The sequence below is a fragment of the Dreissena polymorpha genome, chromosome 2 (assembly GCF_020536995.1).
Source record: "Dreissena polymorpha isolate Duluth1 chromosome 2, UMN_Dpol_1.0, whole genome shotgun sequence".
Taxonomy (NCBI): domain Eukaryota; kingdom Metazoa; phylum Mollusca; class Bivalvia; order Myida; family Dreissenidae; genus Dreissena; species Dreissena polymorpha.
In genome coordinates, this window is record NC_068356.1 from 154321097 (window position 1) to 154337423 (window position 16327).

Sequence of the window (16327 nt, forward strand, 5' to 3'; positions counted from 1 at the left end):
ACCAGCACATATATGAATTTACTGCCTAGATGGGTGTATTAAATATAATTCAGGGCTGTACAATACTTACTGATATGTGCGAATATATTTACTTTTAGTAAATATAAATAAATGTAACAGTAATACTTACACACTTGTGACTGTGAGTTTATACATGTAACTAAACTGCCTTTTTAATTTTATAACAGTTTTTTTATTCCTGCCATAGTATTAAGAAGTCACTTGCTCAATAACACATTTAAGCATGAGCTGTTTTTTTAATCTGCATACATTAGAAAACATCGGAAAAAAAACACAAGATGAGCAAGTATCCGAAAGTAAATTACGTCCGAAATCAGGCAAGTTAAGCATGCGCGAAATTCACCAAAACATCGATTAAATATGGTTTAAACAGAATCATATGTAAAACGTGAATGATAAATAAAACATTATCCAACAAAAGCATGCAGCTTTAACCAAAAAAACAACAAAAGTCGGCAATATAGCGATGTTGTTGAATAACTCAGCGAAGGCTAGCAAGAAGAGAATTTTCCAGGGGAAACAACAAAAAAAGTAATGCAAACGGATTTAAATGGCTCATGCACGAAAGTTTATAATATAGCAACAACACATGATTTAGCTATAGATTGCGAAAGATTTTTTTTAACTATTACTCGAAGATTCCTTAACTCAATAAAATATCAATAGAAGTTAAAACTTTGAGTTTGACCTACTTAGCAATTCAATGGTCAAAACAACCTCGAAATAGCTTTATCTTCATGTCAACAATACAAGTGTTGAGTTAATGTTGACGTTATAATGATAATACTATCCATATTCTTTACCTATAATATTCATCATATTAAAATATCCAATAAATGTAGAATCTATCTTTTCACGCTAACAATTCAAGATGGCTTACAATCGGTTTTGCTTGGGCATGCGCATTGCAAGCCTATTTGGTTTGGTCCCGCCTTTTTCTCCATATATGGTCATTTGAGCTTGTGGACGGCCGTGGACCATCCACCTACAGCAATCCGAAATACGTTTTGGATACGTTCGATGCTTTAAACAAATATCTTACTGTTAAAAACCAACCACGTCAATATTGTTGTCCCAAAATGTTTCCTCACCGAAATGACGTCACACGAGTACGTCATAAATTGCGTAATAAAGTGATGAAAATAAAATTAGGAAAGCTGGTTCGGTAATATAATTTTTAAAGTAATAATTGGCGACGTAGAAAATTGATGGGATCAATCGATAACTATGTCGGTGCCGAATAAAGCGAAGTTCATTTTGCTCGGCCCGAAAATCTGAACCACTCAACATATTAATGGTTGTTCATTGCTGAAATCAAATACACTTATTGAATATTAAAATCGTTCATGGTTCATATAAATTGTTCATGTTTGACGAGTTTGTTCGGTATAATAACATAAATATTACATGCCTGACAGGGTGACAGTAAATTTGTCAACTTTCGGAAAAATACTGTCAACCTTGACAAATTTACTGTCACGCTGTCAGACATGTAATATTTATATACTGTCGCCCGCTAATTTAGCAATCACGTGCGAAATGGTGAAACATTGTACAGTCCCATTCGCGCATGCGCAGTACGAAGTTTTGCATTTCCGTTGCAAACAGACATGGTTCATATAAATTGTTCATGTTTGAATATTTTTTTCGGTATAATAAAATAAATATTACATGTCTTACAAGGTGACAGCATATTTGTCAACTTTCGGAAAAAAACTTTCAACCACGGCTTCGCCTTGGTTGACAGTATTTCCTCAAGTTATATTTATATCGAGAGGTTCACGGGTACTACTTCCCCGTACCCCCAAATTTGTTTTCGTATCCAAAAATTTTCGTACCCATCTTTGTTTTGTTATCAATTTTTTTCGTACCCAATTTTTTTTCGTACCTATTTTTTGTCTTACCCATTTTATTTTCGTACCCATTTTTGTTCTTACCCACATTTTTCGTACCCACATTTAATCGTACCCACATTTTTTCGTACCCATTTTTTTTGTGTACCCAAATTTTTATTTTGCTACCCAATTTTTGTTCCTACCCATTTTTTTTCGTACCCAATTTTTTTTCGTACCAATATTTTTTTACGTACCCAAAATTTGTTCGTACCCAATTTATTTTTAGTACCCAATTTTTTTTCGTACCCATTTTTCGGCTAAATTTTTTCTTACCCAAAATTTGAGTACCAGAATTTTGTTTCGTACCCAAAATTTCTTATGACAATACGGTCAATCTCAACCATGCATTGGCCCCATTACCAACCTTGAGCGCCCCGCCCGCATAGACCACACCCACCCAAAATTTTGTTTTAACATAACTTCTTCATTTATTCACTAATTGACGCAGAATTAATACTGAGCATCTCGTATGACAACACGATCTATCTCGACCATCCATGTCTACATTAACCATTCCAGAGCCCCGCCCACATAGGCCACACCCACCCAAAATTGCCTTTTCGTCCGTCCGTCAGTCCTTGCCACTATCTCCTCCTACACTATTAGCACTAGAACCTTGAAACTTAATTACATGGTAGCTATGAGCATTATGTGCGACAGTGCACTATTTGGAATTTTGATCTGACCCCTGGGTCAAATATGCGGCGTGGGGTAACGCGTCGGCCGCTAACGTGCTATTTCTAGTTTAGTTTGTTTTAGTGTTAAACAAGTCAATTACTTACTAAAATACCATGGTTTAGCCGAAACATTTTATATTATATAAATATATTCAAACGCGTAAGAACCGAGTTTTGTTTTCAACTGCATTATGTCTAGTAGTAATATAAAACAATCCATTCGCTCAAGTGAATTTGCGTTCAACGCTACATTTGTCTGATACCAGACACAATAGTGTTATATTCAACTAAGTCATATGTGCTTTAACTTGTTCTATTTTTATGACAATGAGTGCTTCATGTAAGCCAAAGGTAAGTGTCGTGACCTTTTAAACTCGCTTAAAACATAGTTTTAAGTGAGTTCTTCTCAGTTGTATAAGTGTTAGTTTGATCTTCCATTTAAAATGTTAGACTTAAACAAGAGATATGTTTATCAGAAACACACTGCCCCCTATTGCGTCGCTTTGAAATCATATTTCTATTTATCATTTGGCAGGTTTTGAAATTATCTTACTTAATAAGCGTATTACTTCTCTTTGATTGCATTTTTTGACTTTTTACCTTGAAGGATGACCTTGACCTTTCACCACTAAAATGTGCAGCTTTAGCAGATACACATGCATGCCAAATATCAAGTTGCTATCTTCAATATTGCAAAAGTTACGGCAAATGTTAAAGCTTTCTGACGGACGGACGGACGGACTGACGGACGGACGGAGAGTTCAACTGCTATATGCCACCCTACCGGGGCATAAAAACCTGGATGTCGAAACTGGACATTTCTATGTGATTGTAGTGCATTATATGGAAAGTGTTTTTCCACAAACTTCTGCCAAACCCTTGTAGAGAATGTGAATCAGAACCGTACTTAACTTGTTTTGTGGTTAACAGAAGAATGACGATACAATCACATACATATCAAGAGTGTTTTGTACTAGTTTCTAACTGGATTAATCCTGGCGTTTGCGGATATAATATTACGCAAAAATAAGATTAATTGATTACTGCAAATTACTTCATATTTTAAGTACCAAATAGAATACCTAACAGTAAATCCCTCAATCTTAAGGGTCTCTTCTGTAAGAAGTGATCAATAATATGTAGATAACATGTTAACAGTCTGATAAGTTGTTTGTTGTTTATATGCGCTTATATACACTGCTCTCAATATACTATATCAGTAGTTTTTCAACCGTGAAATTTCTATCCGGTTTTAAAGGCTTATTTTACCTACGGTTTAAATAAGGTACATGGCTCATAATACGTACCCAGTATAAACTGGAATACATAGTTTATTGATTTCCAATCGTAAAACCAAGCGTAAAGTATAAGATTTTATCCCATCATCAGACGTGCATTGTCGAAATAAACCACTGTGGAATAAATTTACCTTTATTTCAGCAGTGCTGAAATATAGCTGTCACGCGCGGCGAAGAATGTTCATATTACTCGGAATCAACTATAAAGTAATCATTTTTAGTAAAATCGAATCAGATTTAACAAAACAAACAATTTGATACCAAGATGTAATATAGTTTTTACACATAATACAACTCAAAAAGCAAATAAACATTATTTACAAATATTAAGTGCGCGTACTCGTGACGTCATTATTAATACGTCATACGACACAATGCATGTTGTTTCTCGCTAAAGATGCAGTTGTTTAGTGTCTTTTTTTTCATTATTTCTTAAAAATCGGGGACGTAGAGGTATGATAAACGAAAAACAGGTTGGTTACTGATCTTTTTGTAATGTATTAGGCTCGACACGATTAAAATAATGAAACAATGTTTGCTTAAAATATCTTTGGGATTTTCCGTCTAGTTCGATTTTCCTATTCTATGTTTAAAGAAATAATTTACGACTAAGAAAATTGATGGGATAAATCGAATACTAGGTCGGTGCCGAATAAAGCAAAGTTTATCTTGCTCGGCACGAAAATCTGAACCACTCGCCAAGGCTCGTGGTTCAGATTTTCTAAGCCGAGCAAGATAAACTTTGCTTTATTCGGCACCGACCTAGTATTCTCTATATTCTTCATTTTTCGAAATATATACCTGGTGGAATAGACTTAACCTTTACTGGTGTATACATTGTGATATAATTAAATCGCGTATGTATGTTAATATATACGTGTTCTTCATTGTAATTTATTGTGTTTATGTGAACGTATACTAAATTTATATGTATTTCTGATTGGGTTGTTTCATTATTATGGCGTTTAATCGACGTTTTACTTTGCTTCAGTTTACCATGATACCATCATTGATTGTTTTGATGGCCATTACGAAGTCCTGTTCAGGTAAATTACCGTTATATATTACCGTTTTCACTCACACACTCACTCCATTACTAACTCACTCAAACACACCCGCCCACCAACCCACCCACCCACTCATTTGCTCGCTCGCTCGATTCCGGATTGAATAACTAAATTGCTGACCGACTATACGACTGGCCGACTGACTCACTTTCTCAATCACTCACTCACCCACTTACTGACTCACGGACTGGCTCACATATCCGACTTACTCACGAATGTAATGACTCAATCCTTCAATCATAGATTGATTTATGGACGGATGATTTGATGTATACGTATCATACTTACGTCGTTTACAGTTTGATGGCGCTAGTCTTTGCACTTTAAGAAGTCACTTTGATAAGCTAAGCTATTAAACGAGTAATGAAAACGATTTTAAATATGTACGTGTTTACATTGTTTTTAGTGTTTTTGTTATTTGTTGTATTATGTCATGCTGATGTTGTAGTTTTTTTAACTACAGAATATTTCCTTTTTTAGTAAAAGCTGATGCGAGTGAATTACCATACACTGTAAGTAATGGGTCATTGGAACACGTGAATTCGTTCCTTTGTCCATTTAACGAGAACATTACATTCACGATTACAAATCTAGAATCAAACAATGAGACAATACTTGCGGAGTGCGATATGCTCACCAAAGTGTGCTCTCTCATGTCGTGGATTTCTGAAACACAATTCACCGTCAAATATGCAAACCCAGGTGGAATATTGACCATAAATAATCATTCTGAAGATAAAAATGTCTGGTATGCGTGTTACCACTCATTTAATACTACTGGCCAAAAAGAACTTCTAAGATATTCCATGCAAAACGCATTGAGAGGCAATTACAACGCCAGTACAGACAACATGGACCAGGAGGGAAGGACATCATTCCCAGGCGGACTATCATATACGGGAACAGGTTGGTATAGTGTATTTACTTTTCAAATGTGTATCACGTTGTTTCCTGTAATTCAACAAGTAAACATGTTTTATGAACGTATTTTTAATTTACCATTTTATGCGATTTCGTTGGCTAAATATAGTTTGAATGATAAATCGAATTATTCTTTTTTATGCTCATGTAAATTAATAAACAACCAATAGGAAGACATCTCGTTTTGATGAAACTATACATTTTCGCCATGGTAGATTAAACAATTAGAATCGATTAAACGATCTGACAGTTGTACGCCATCGTTTAAAAATGTATAAGACGAGATTAAGAATTGTGAAAGAACATGTATGCAAGCGTACTGTCAGCTTATCAACGGATAATTGAGACATATCTTGGTATTGTTGCGTACAAAACTTACTGCTACTTTCTATATCAATACTGTTGAATTAAATTATTACATAACGAAATACAAATATATCACATGCATTCATTTGTCATATTATTTATATATCATTGGTGTATTTCAGTTGTGGTTGTTTCGTTGACGTCAGTTCTGGTTGTTGCTTTCATTGTGGGTACGGTTATAAGGGCTTCCATGGTAAGTATTATATTGAGCGTAATACAATTATGTATAAAGTATAACTAAATAACCTGCATGAGTTTCAACCGCATTGCTTTACGGAGTCGACTGTTTGACATTGCTTTTAATGTGCTATGCGTAGTTTAAAACAAATCGTTTGTAACCGCAAAGGGTATGTGTAAACATAAAGACACAACGTTCAGGATCTTAAATTGTACGCAGTACTATAGTTGTTTAAAACATTATTTTAATTTTTAAATGCTTCCTTCAATATAATCTTAAAAGTATTCGATTGAAGAAAGGTAAACGATCAATCAGACTGTATTCTTAAACTAGTGCTCTACGTTGTAGCATACTATTATGACGAAATCCCAAATAAATGTTTACATAAAAACCAAACATATTACCGATAACATTATTTATTTATGTCGTATATAGGCCAGCTCCAAACGGTACAGGCATGTCAGAAGTTGGAGGACTTAACATCATTTCATCATTCTACGGTTTAGTGGTTTATAGTTTCTTCCACATTCTATCAATTCTGTATAACCTGTGTTATTTATCAACCTGTGTTTGTCAAATGATTGAAGTGCAGTTTTATACACATATTTAATGAGATAACAAACACATAAGCAATGTTATTGAGGTCATCAAAAGGATTTTCAATGAGGAGTTCTAACAAGAGAGGAATATACAACAAATTAAAGCTGAAGTCAACTTAAAAATAAATCGTCTAAATGATCAATCTTAGACATTTGAAACAACAGTGACAGTGTACGCAGACGTCAACTAGAACAGTGACCTGTTCTTAAAGACACGTCAGTACTTTGTGGGATACCGATTAAGTAAAACTCTCAAGGAATTGTGTCATCAGCACTCCGTTAGTGAACATCTTTCATGCTGAATCACGTGTACTTGTTAATAAAGATATGTACATATTATGCTCATGATATTTACTTATTGTGATTGTATAATATATGCATGACTTGCTTGTGTTAATCAAAGCGCCGACGTCACTGAAAGTTCATATGCAAAATAAAGTGAAGTTTTTGTTGCGGTAAATGTTTAAGGAACAGTTGACTGAATAAAAGACTAAAGACTATCAACAAAAACAGTTTTGTTTTAAGAATAAGTACAAATACATGAAACAAGAAGTGATAATATATTGCCAACATCCTATATCAATCGGAAAATCAGAAACACTTATCCAGAAGCTTGGTATTTTGCGAGAAAGTTAAGGTCCGAATGAAAACAAATTCTGATTTTCTTGACGTTTATTTATGCTCGTGTTATGGACGATGATATTGAATCTATGACCAAAGTTATGTTTTTTCTTTCCTTGTTTTGTTGGTTATTACTCATTTATAATCTGATTCATCTTCATTTTAGCAGAAAGGAACAATTCGTTGTTACTGTTGTGTTGCTGTTGTTGATGCTAGATTTACCGACCACGTTACATTCGCAAAATATTACCTGCATTCCTTATTTTGAGGCACACGTTCTGAATGTGTCACCCTTATTTAAATAATTCAAAGAAATTCAATTATTATGCAGCATTATATGCAGATTCATATCAAAATACGTATTTGTTCCCCCATCTCCGGCCGCCCTGAATCGCAAGAGAAATATTTGCCGTCACAAAGTTTAACGATATTATAACGTAACGATACGAGATAACCACGCGCGTAGTGAAATATAGTGCAGCTATATATGGAACTATCGGTTTGGTTTATTAAACACGCTGTCAATTGACAATTAGGACATTTATTTAACGAGAATTCAATAAATCTTTGAAGGAAAATAGTTTATTGCTGCAATTTTTGCATTAATTCAGAAACCATGTTACTCGTTTCCTTTAGCGCTCGATACTCGGTTACCGAGCTATATATTGGGATTATGGCATCTATTAAACAAGTTGTTGAACTACGATTATCTCATTCCCATCCAGTTTTCTTATTTAACATTTTCACAGATTATGATTGTTTTCGGCGCAGATGTTTAAATCCAGCTTTTCACCTTAAATGACCTTTTACAAAACGCCAGCAGACCCGAATGAATAAACTTAATTTATTCCATTTAATGATTTGAGCATAATCCCCTGCAACATTGGCAACATCATCGCGTCGTTTGTAGTATAGGATGTAACACTCTTCAGTGTATGGGATTCGGACTTTGGCCCAGTTACAATTGCGAATTGCCGGTAAATTCAATCCCCAAGGGTCAGTAAATCGTCAGGGCAAGACGGAATTTACAATCAAGAAACGTCTTTAGTTGACAACACAGTATTGCTTTCAAGATATTAAAAAAACTTGAATGAAACCCTACCGGAAAATGCCATTTGTCTTGTATTATGAGACAAAACGTCCGAGATAGAAAAGTGTCCATGATAGAAGGAAAATCCTTTAACTATATAGCCACACATGTGTGACTTATGCAAAACAGAATAGGCTAACGAAATGTGCAAGTTTTCTATACATAACACAGTTTGACGTTCAATTTACAAAACGCAGTGGGATTTTGTAAAGACCCGCGTTATATGAAAATGTGTCTTATGCAATATGCAGCCAGCTTAGATCTAGCCCAGCCTGCGCATCCAAGCAGTCTTGTCAGGAATGTAAACTTAATTGGCGAATTGGATTGGAGATACCACGAAACCTTGCGTGATTTTATTGTGGAAAGCGCAGCAGTTCGCAGGCTGGTGTTAAGCTACGCCTGTAAAGAACACTGTGTCTTACTCATATATCAACCTTCCATATATTTCGATGAAGAACAAATAAAATCATAATAAACCATGTGCGGACACATGGTGTGAGGTCACGTAAAAAAGATGTGTACCGTAAATAAGTTTTCGAACACCCCTTTTTAAGCCAAACTGATATTTTTTACAACCGGATTAATATCATAAAACCTGGCTGACAAATGCCTTAAGGCAATGGCCCATTACATTTGCGTTATGGGGTAAATAACCATCTATACGGGTAATAGAAAATGGTTTCACCCAACAACTTAAAGTTTAACGTATAAACAAGTAATGTATAGTATACGTCGTGGTATTTTATAAGCGCGTGCTAGTTTTCGTTTCAACAATAGACACTATGCACATTTGCATACCCGTATCCGATCGTCAATGGTTTATTTCGAATTTCCAAAAACTTACAAACAACTTTTGTCTCTTAATTTTCGGACACCTGTATTAAAAAAACGTTTTGTATCTTAATATTCGGACACGAACAGATTATTGATTTTTAAGTGTCAGAAAACTTAGGCTTATTACGGTATATTGGAATATTACTTATAAACGTTTTCATAACAAATATTGTATGCGATGGATATGCGCCTATTAGGTGAGAACACCCGCTTAACCTTTGTTTTTAATTTATATATTCGCCGAATATCTTTTTAATTTCTAGTTTGGAATGTTATTAAATACGATTACTTAAATTTCGTAAATGCTTGTTATAGTCTTAACTAAGGTAAACTTAGTAAGAAACAAAATTGAAAAAAAAACTGGTGCCGTGGGGATGCGAACCCGTGACTTCTGGATCAGTAAGCGAATATGCCACGCTCACTGTCATGAAATGTCGCGAAACATATCACTTATTTAAAACGTTCTCTATATTGTTCGCCAACATTGGGCCATTTTTACCTCTTGAAAAAAAAACGCGCATCTGACTGCGTGACGTGTTTCCGATTTTCGGTACAATAGCCTATTGGCATTACGCCATTAGACTTACAACTAAACTAAAACCATGCATATGATAAAGCAAGTATCTATGCCATTATTTATTTACTTATAACAATAAATGGCACTACTAATCGGGAATTCTATGACGGAAGGAAACTTTATTGTGATCGGAATACAATCCGTGTATAAAGTGTAATAAAATAATTTGTATGTGTATGAACGCATGGCTAAACAAATGCCGTTGAAGGTTTAACATCTCTGTGGCTGTATAGTGTTCACTTGTTATAATTGTGCGTATGACACGTTAAAATGGCGCATGCATTCTAAAGAGCATTTGTAAAAAATTCACTAAAGTAGGGTACATATTGTTAGCATGCACTTGCCTACATTAAACGCATATAAAATATCCCAACTGTTGAATGCTGAATGGGGCAGTAAATCTACAATATATTGAACTGTATATAGTTCTTAAAGATTTAAACCACAAGACATAACCATTGTCGCTCAAGCAATACACATTCGGAAATAAGTCGATAAGGAATAACAGCCATACCAGTTTTGTCGGTTATAATCAGAAATAAAACATAAGCAAAATACTTACACCAGACTAGTGATAAGTATTTGTAAACTATACCAACATGAGTACTAGCGGAGCTGAACTACTGGTTTAAGCCATCATGCTTTGATTGTTCATTATTGATATAAATAGTTCATTAAGTTCATTCATCCCATTACGCTTTATCAGAAGGATTTACGCACAAGCGGTAGTTAGTAAACGATATATTGACGAAGGGCATTAATTTTAAACATGAAGCCACATAATCTATTCAATAACTCAGTTATAGTTGGAGTGCAGTCCCTTCAGTGGGCTGATACTCAATATGAACAAAGGTTAATAAATACGTAAAACTTGTATCTTAAAAGACAAAATGATAATGGACTGCACTTAATACAATATATTAAACATTCGCTGGTAGCGTCGTTGGTATGTTATTCAATTAAGGTATTTGTTAGCATTTGCAAAATGAAATATACACGCTTGACCTATTGCTGACAAACAAAATGCTCGTTTTTATTTTTTGTGGCAGAATATATTCTATTTTAATTTACTGCAATGATATATATTCATTCGACACACGAACATTAACACTGTACATGAACATGTGTTGAATTTATTGGCCCACAAAAAAACAAAATAGAACATTTCGTATCTTTCTTAATCCATTTTACCAGACGCTAGATGACCAGCGTTGAAATTTTGGATATTGCTATGAGGAACATTGATTTTGTTCATGTGTTAACTTTATTTTTCTAAATATTGTACGAAATATTCGTTGTTTTTTATTTTGTATGGGCTTTGTATTACAGCTCATCATGATTCCTATTAAACGACGTTCAAACATGCGTGAACAAAATGAGTAATTAAACAATGAATTGAGTATATAAATCATATGTTAACAAAATTGTTAGAAACAGGCAAAACAGCATTTATTTCATAATAAACTGTGCATGTTTACACAAATCAGCGTTAACATACAAAAATAATGTACATTGATTTCATTATAAACGGTACATTTATTACAATAATAGACGTTTAGTTAAAGATAAATACAACTTTCTATTTTCTTACCATGTAAAACAGTAGTTGGCCTTCTTCCTAAGGGTCCCTTTAATATTTATATTTAAAAGTTCCAAAAAAGTATGCATACTTAGTCTTGTTGTGAAGTGTTTTAATGTGTATTTGGATCTTTCTTCTTAATAAAACGGACAGTTCATTTTTGTAATTTTTGTTTAGCACGCCCCCTTTTCACAAAACCATTATTTTTGTTTTGTAAATATATACAGTTAAACCCCATGTATCAATTTGGTTCAAGATAATTAAACGATTGCTTGAGCCCTTCTGTAGTTTCTGAGAAAAATGACAGCATCATCCGCAAATAGGAGGAGGTAAATATACAATTGATATAAACAATTTTGAGATTTCGGATGGTTTATATTTGTTAAACACGTTTAGTACAATATATTATATGTTCTCAGATTACAATAAACACATGCAACATAGCTATGCGATCAAATAGTTCAACCTTAAACAATTAACCTAGCCTTGATATTCCATGGTTCTGATTTTTTTTTTTAATTACATGATGATGTACTTTTAAATCGGCAGTATGAAAGTCGTTATGCTGTTGGTATGTTTTCATATATAAGCGCTACACATATTACCAATGTTTACCTTAGGTATTCGATTGAATAAAAATGTATCGTTTTATCCTTGTTTTTTTAAATTACCATGCAAATGCTGTGATGCCCACGTAACCTTTCCTTTTGCATTTGTGATGGTCTTTTACTTTTGTTCTGTATCGATTGTTTGACAATTACCACTAAATTCATACATGTTTACAAATGGCTGGGTTCGGTTTAATGCATTGTTATATACGCCCTCTTGGGAATTCGTATTACCGTTTTAATTTGCAAGCAACGAATGCAAATTCAGTTTTTTTTAAGAAACGCCCCAAAAAATCAAATAATAAGTCTTTGAAGATATTTGATAAATAACAAATTGCTTGAACTTGCTTTTTTCAGAAAATACTTTTTAAGTTTTAACTTAATGCCTGTAAAGAATACAAGTAATCCCTTGAGCAAGTCAAATTATGGCTATAATAAAAATTTATAAAGGCACACTTCATGTAAAATGCACACTACCAAGCCTTACTGACTTCCGAATTCAGAAAAGATTAGTTTGTTCTTCAATTGTTGCTGTTTACATATAAGTACAGTATATGTACGAAACAAGCAACCGCCAAGTGAGGCTAAATTTATACTAACTCGGAAAAGGACCCCCATACAATATTGCATTCTAAACACAGCACTTATTGGCCTTGCGGAGTCAGAGAAGCTGTTTTACAATGTTCACTATATACACAATTGAAAATCAAGTAACCTAAACGCGGTGGCAAGTTTTGTCGCAGGGGCATGATCTGGCTGAAATTTTGTAGAGGACACTCATACCATGACATTTTAGGGCATCTCTCTTTTTAAAGACAAAACCGTTTTTAATGTTGCTATATAAACCTTTATTAATCATGTGGCCCATAGGATGTAACCAATAATGACCCCAGGGCATTGATTTGAACACACTTTAAAGAATACCACTATATAACGTTACATGCACATTTTTCTTTATATAGCTTTCAAAACAAAAAGGTGACGACTGGCGACGGACGACACACGACGGACGACACAAGAAATACGACGATGAATACCATATAGCACCCACTAAACAAATCACTATGAACACGTTTTGCTCAATGGAGTAAACATTTCATTTTCATTATCTGATAGTAATGCAATTTTAGCGCGAAATAAGTAGAATGCATTCATTATTAAAGCACAAATTCACGTTTTTATTCTTTGATACATTCAGAGTACAATAACATGAATATGTATGACAATATGAAATTTTATTTTTAAAAGATCTGCATTCATAGTAATACCATATAGACAGTGCTTAGTATGGATGATATCATGTTTTTCTCTTTTGATAACCCCAACTGCTTGTTGATCACAATTCTTTTTTTGAAAACTATACTACACAATTACATACTGGAAAATTACAACAAAACAATTCACGAGCAAACCATGCCTCTTCATGCTTCAACCATGTGAACAGTATATAGTTAATCCATTGAGGCAAGGCCGTTGTTTTATCTACCGGTTTATCAGAGTAACCAAAATGCATTTTAAAACTAATAATTGTCGATATTAAAACTTCATTATAAAAATCTTGTGTGTTATAACCAGTGCCGTCGACAAGCAAGATAACTGTTTGTTGTATGTTGCGTTGTATGGAAATATGTAAGCCTTGATTCGGCTTAGGATCAATAGGTTTAACAATAAGCATTGTAGTAATTGAACTTTGAAATTCGATCAACAAGTCATATTTGAAACTCATTGATTTTGTAACAGAAAGCAATAACCACACAAGACAACTCCTTGACTAAGTTGGTAATACACCGCCAGTGTTGCCATGTAAAGGTCCAAAGAACAAACCTGACAGCGCTTTATGTAACCGCAGTTCCATGTTTATTTTGTTTCAGAGCGTTTGAACGATAAAATCAATCACATTACTCACATCTGTATCAGTTTAACGTCTGGTTTGTAAAATTATTGTTTGATATATGTGACGTCATTTAGAAGTTAAAGCAGTATTGTCACTAATTAAGAAAATTTGACTTACATCTATGTTTGAGAGATCGGTGGCCGTATCGAGTAAGCAGAGCTGGTTTTTGCACGTGTAGTCATGTGTTATAAGGAGGCTAACCAGCCGTTCGGGATCGCCTTAAAAGCATTTTTTATTCTTATTAAAGAGTTACTAACACAACCGCAGAGTATTGCGCATTGCGAGCTGGTTGTGCGAGCTGTTCACCACAACTTCCAATATCAGCGTGCCTTATGTTGTGCACTAAAGATAAGCAAAGTCACTGGTGCAACGCTACGCAAACACTATTCGGTAACAATTGAGGTCAAACATAAACCAGTATGTGATCTATTTCCAAAATATGCACCTTTTCTTCAAAGCTTTCAGTCTCTATGTTCGAAATCAGTACATTCAAAATTAGCTGAATGAAATGCCAACACATAAACTCAATCATTATCCATTACCAAAGCACAGGAAGAACAACCGCACATCTTAACACACCGACTAACCCGAAGTGCTTAACTATACCGATGCAGTAAACAAAATGATCATCCGTTTAATAAAGATGTAATAATTACAAATTCAAACTATTGTAAAAAGTTGTTTTCGAATGTATTATACCGATTGATAAATGAATACTTCACTTAAATGATTATTTGCCGATGCCAAAGGTTTTTCTCCCGGTGATATCGTGGAGGTTCACATAAAATTACAAACCGTGTTTGCCAAAACAGGTTTATGTTACACTTATTCAAAGGCTTGGCTTCACCGTGGCAGATGTTGTGTTTCACGTGTTAGGGGCGTGTTTGTAATACGACTGAGAATCGGTACAAAATGTGTTTAAAAAGCAAACACTTTTTAAAATAGCACGCATATTATATATCAATCAGCAACCACTCTAAGGTACTGGGACTCATCCGCATGTCGCGAACGATCTAATCCTTCGTATTGTCTTGTTCCGGCACTGTAAACAAAACCAATAAAATACCATTTATAGAGCATACATGGTAAACTATCAACATTTTTTTCCAATCTTATTTGATAAAATTAATACTGTCAGCCGCTGGCTAAACCTATCTTGTTTAACATTTGTATGGACATATCTTGTTTTTGTTTTTTTAATAAAACACAACCGAAAATGATTAAAAAATGAACGCGTGAATAAAATAAACATGAAAAGCTAAATTAAATAAAATATACCAATCTTGCTACTCGGCCACAGATGCATGGTGACTGTATTTTTTTATGAATAACTTATATTGTGTAAAATAGTTCGTATATAAAACAACACTGATTACATTATTTGTAAAACATAGGCGTTGGTAAAATATGTGTATGACGATAGTATGTATAATATTAACAGTCATGAAAACAATGTGTTAAAATGTTGTTTATTGACATGATTACATTTTAACTATATATGATATAATTGTGACAATGAAAATGATGTTTTGATAAGGTATTGCTATTATAAGGTATGCACAATGTAAACAGGCTAGATCTTGAAATGATGTAAATATATTGTCATATTACTTGTAAATTATTTCGACGAAACCTTGATAAAAAGCAATTTTTTTGTGTAAATCCTTTTCACATCTTTTTTTATACTTATAAATATAACCTAAACGTACGTGTATATGCTAAATGTTTTATCAAAATACAATTAAGTCATAAATGAACAAATTAAGGAGTAATACAAACAATGTTGTTATAATACAGTTGGGCTTCTATATGTAGAAGAAATCTGTAAATATAACAACACTATCAATTATCACAACTCTTCAGTAACACAAAACACACCCACGCACGCACGCATGCACGCGCACGCACGCACGCACGCACTCACACACACACACACACACACACACACACACACACACACACACACACACACACACACACACACACACACACACACACACACACACACACACACACACACACACACACACACACACACACACACACACACACACAAAGCATCAACTAAAGGCGCTATCAAGGTACTAATATGTCCATAATAT

General features: G+C 34.1%; 1 protein-coding gene and 1 long non-coding RNA gene across 4 annotated transcripts in view; one reads left to right on the forward strand and one right to left on the reverse strand.

Moving 5' to 3' along the window:
- The window catches only part of LOC127869531 (uncharacterized), an 82515-nt gene that overhangs the window by 47648 nt on the left and 18540 nt on the right, over nt 1-16327 (reverse strand). The gene's annotated exons all lie outside the window — the stretch shown is intronic.
- On the forward strand, nt 4667-8223 carry LOC127869533 (uncharacterized). The gene is made up of 5 exons (XR_008044660.1): nt 4667-4748; nt 4883-4937; nt 5439-5864; nt 6368-6438; nt 6859-8223. It is a non-coding gene; the product is annotated as an uncharacterized LOC127869533 (long non-coding RNA).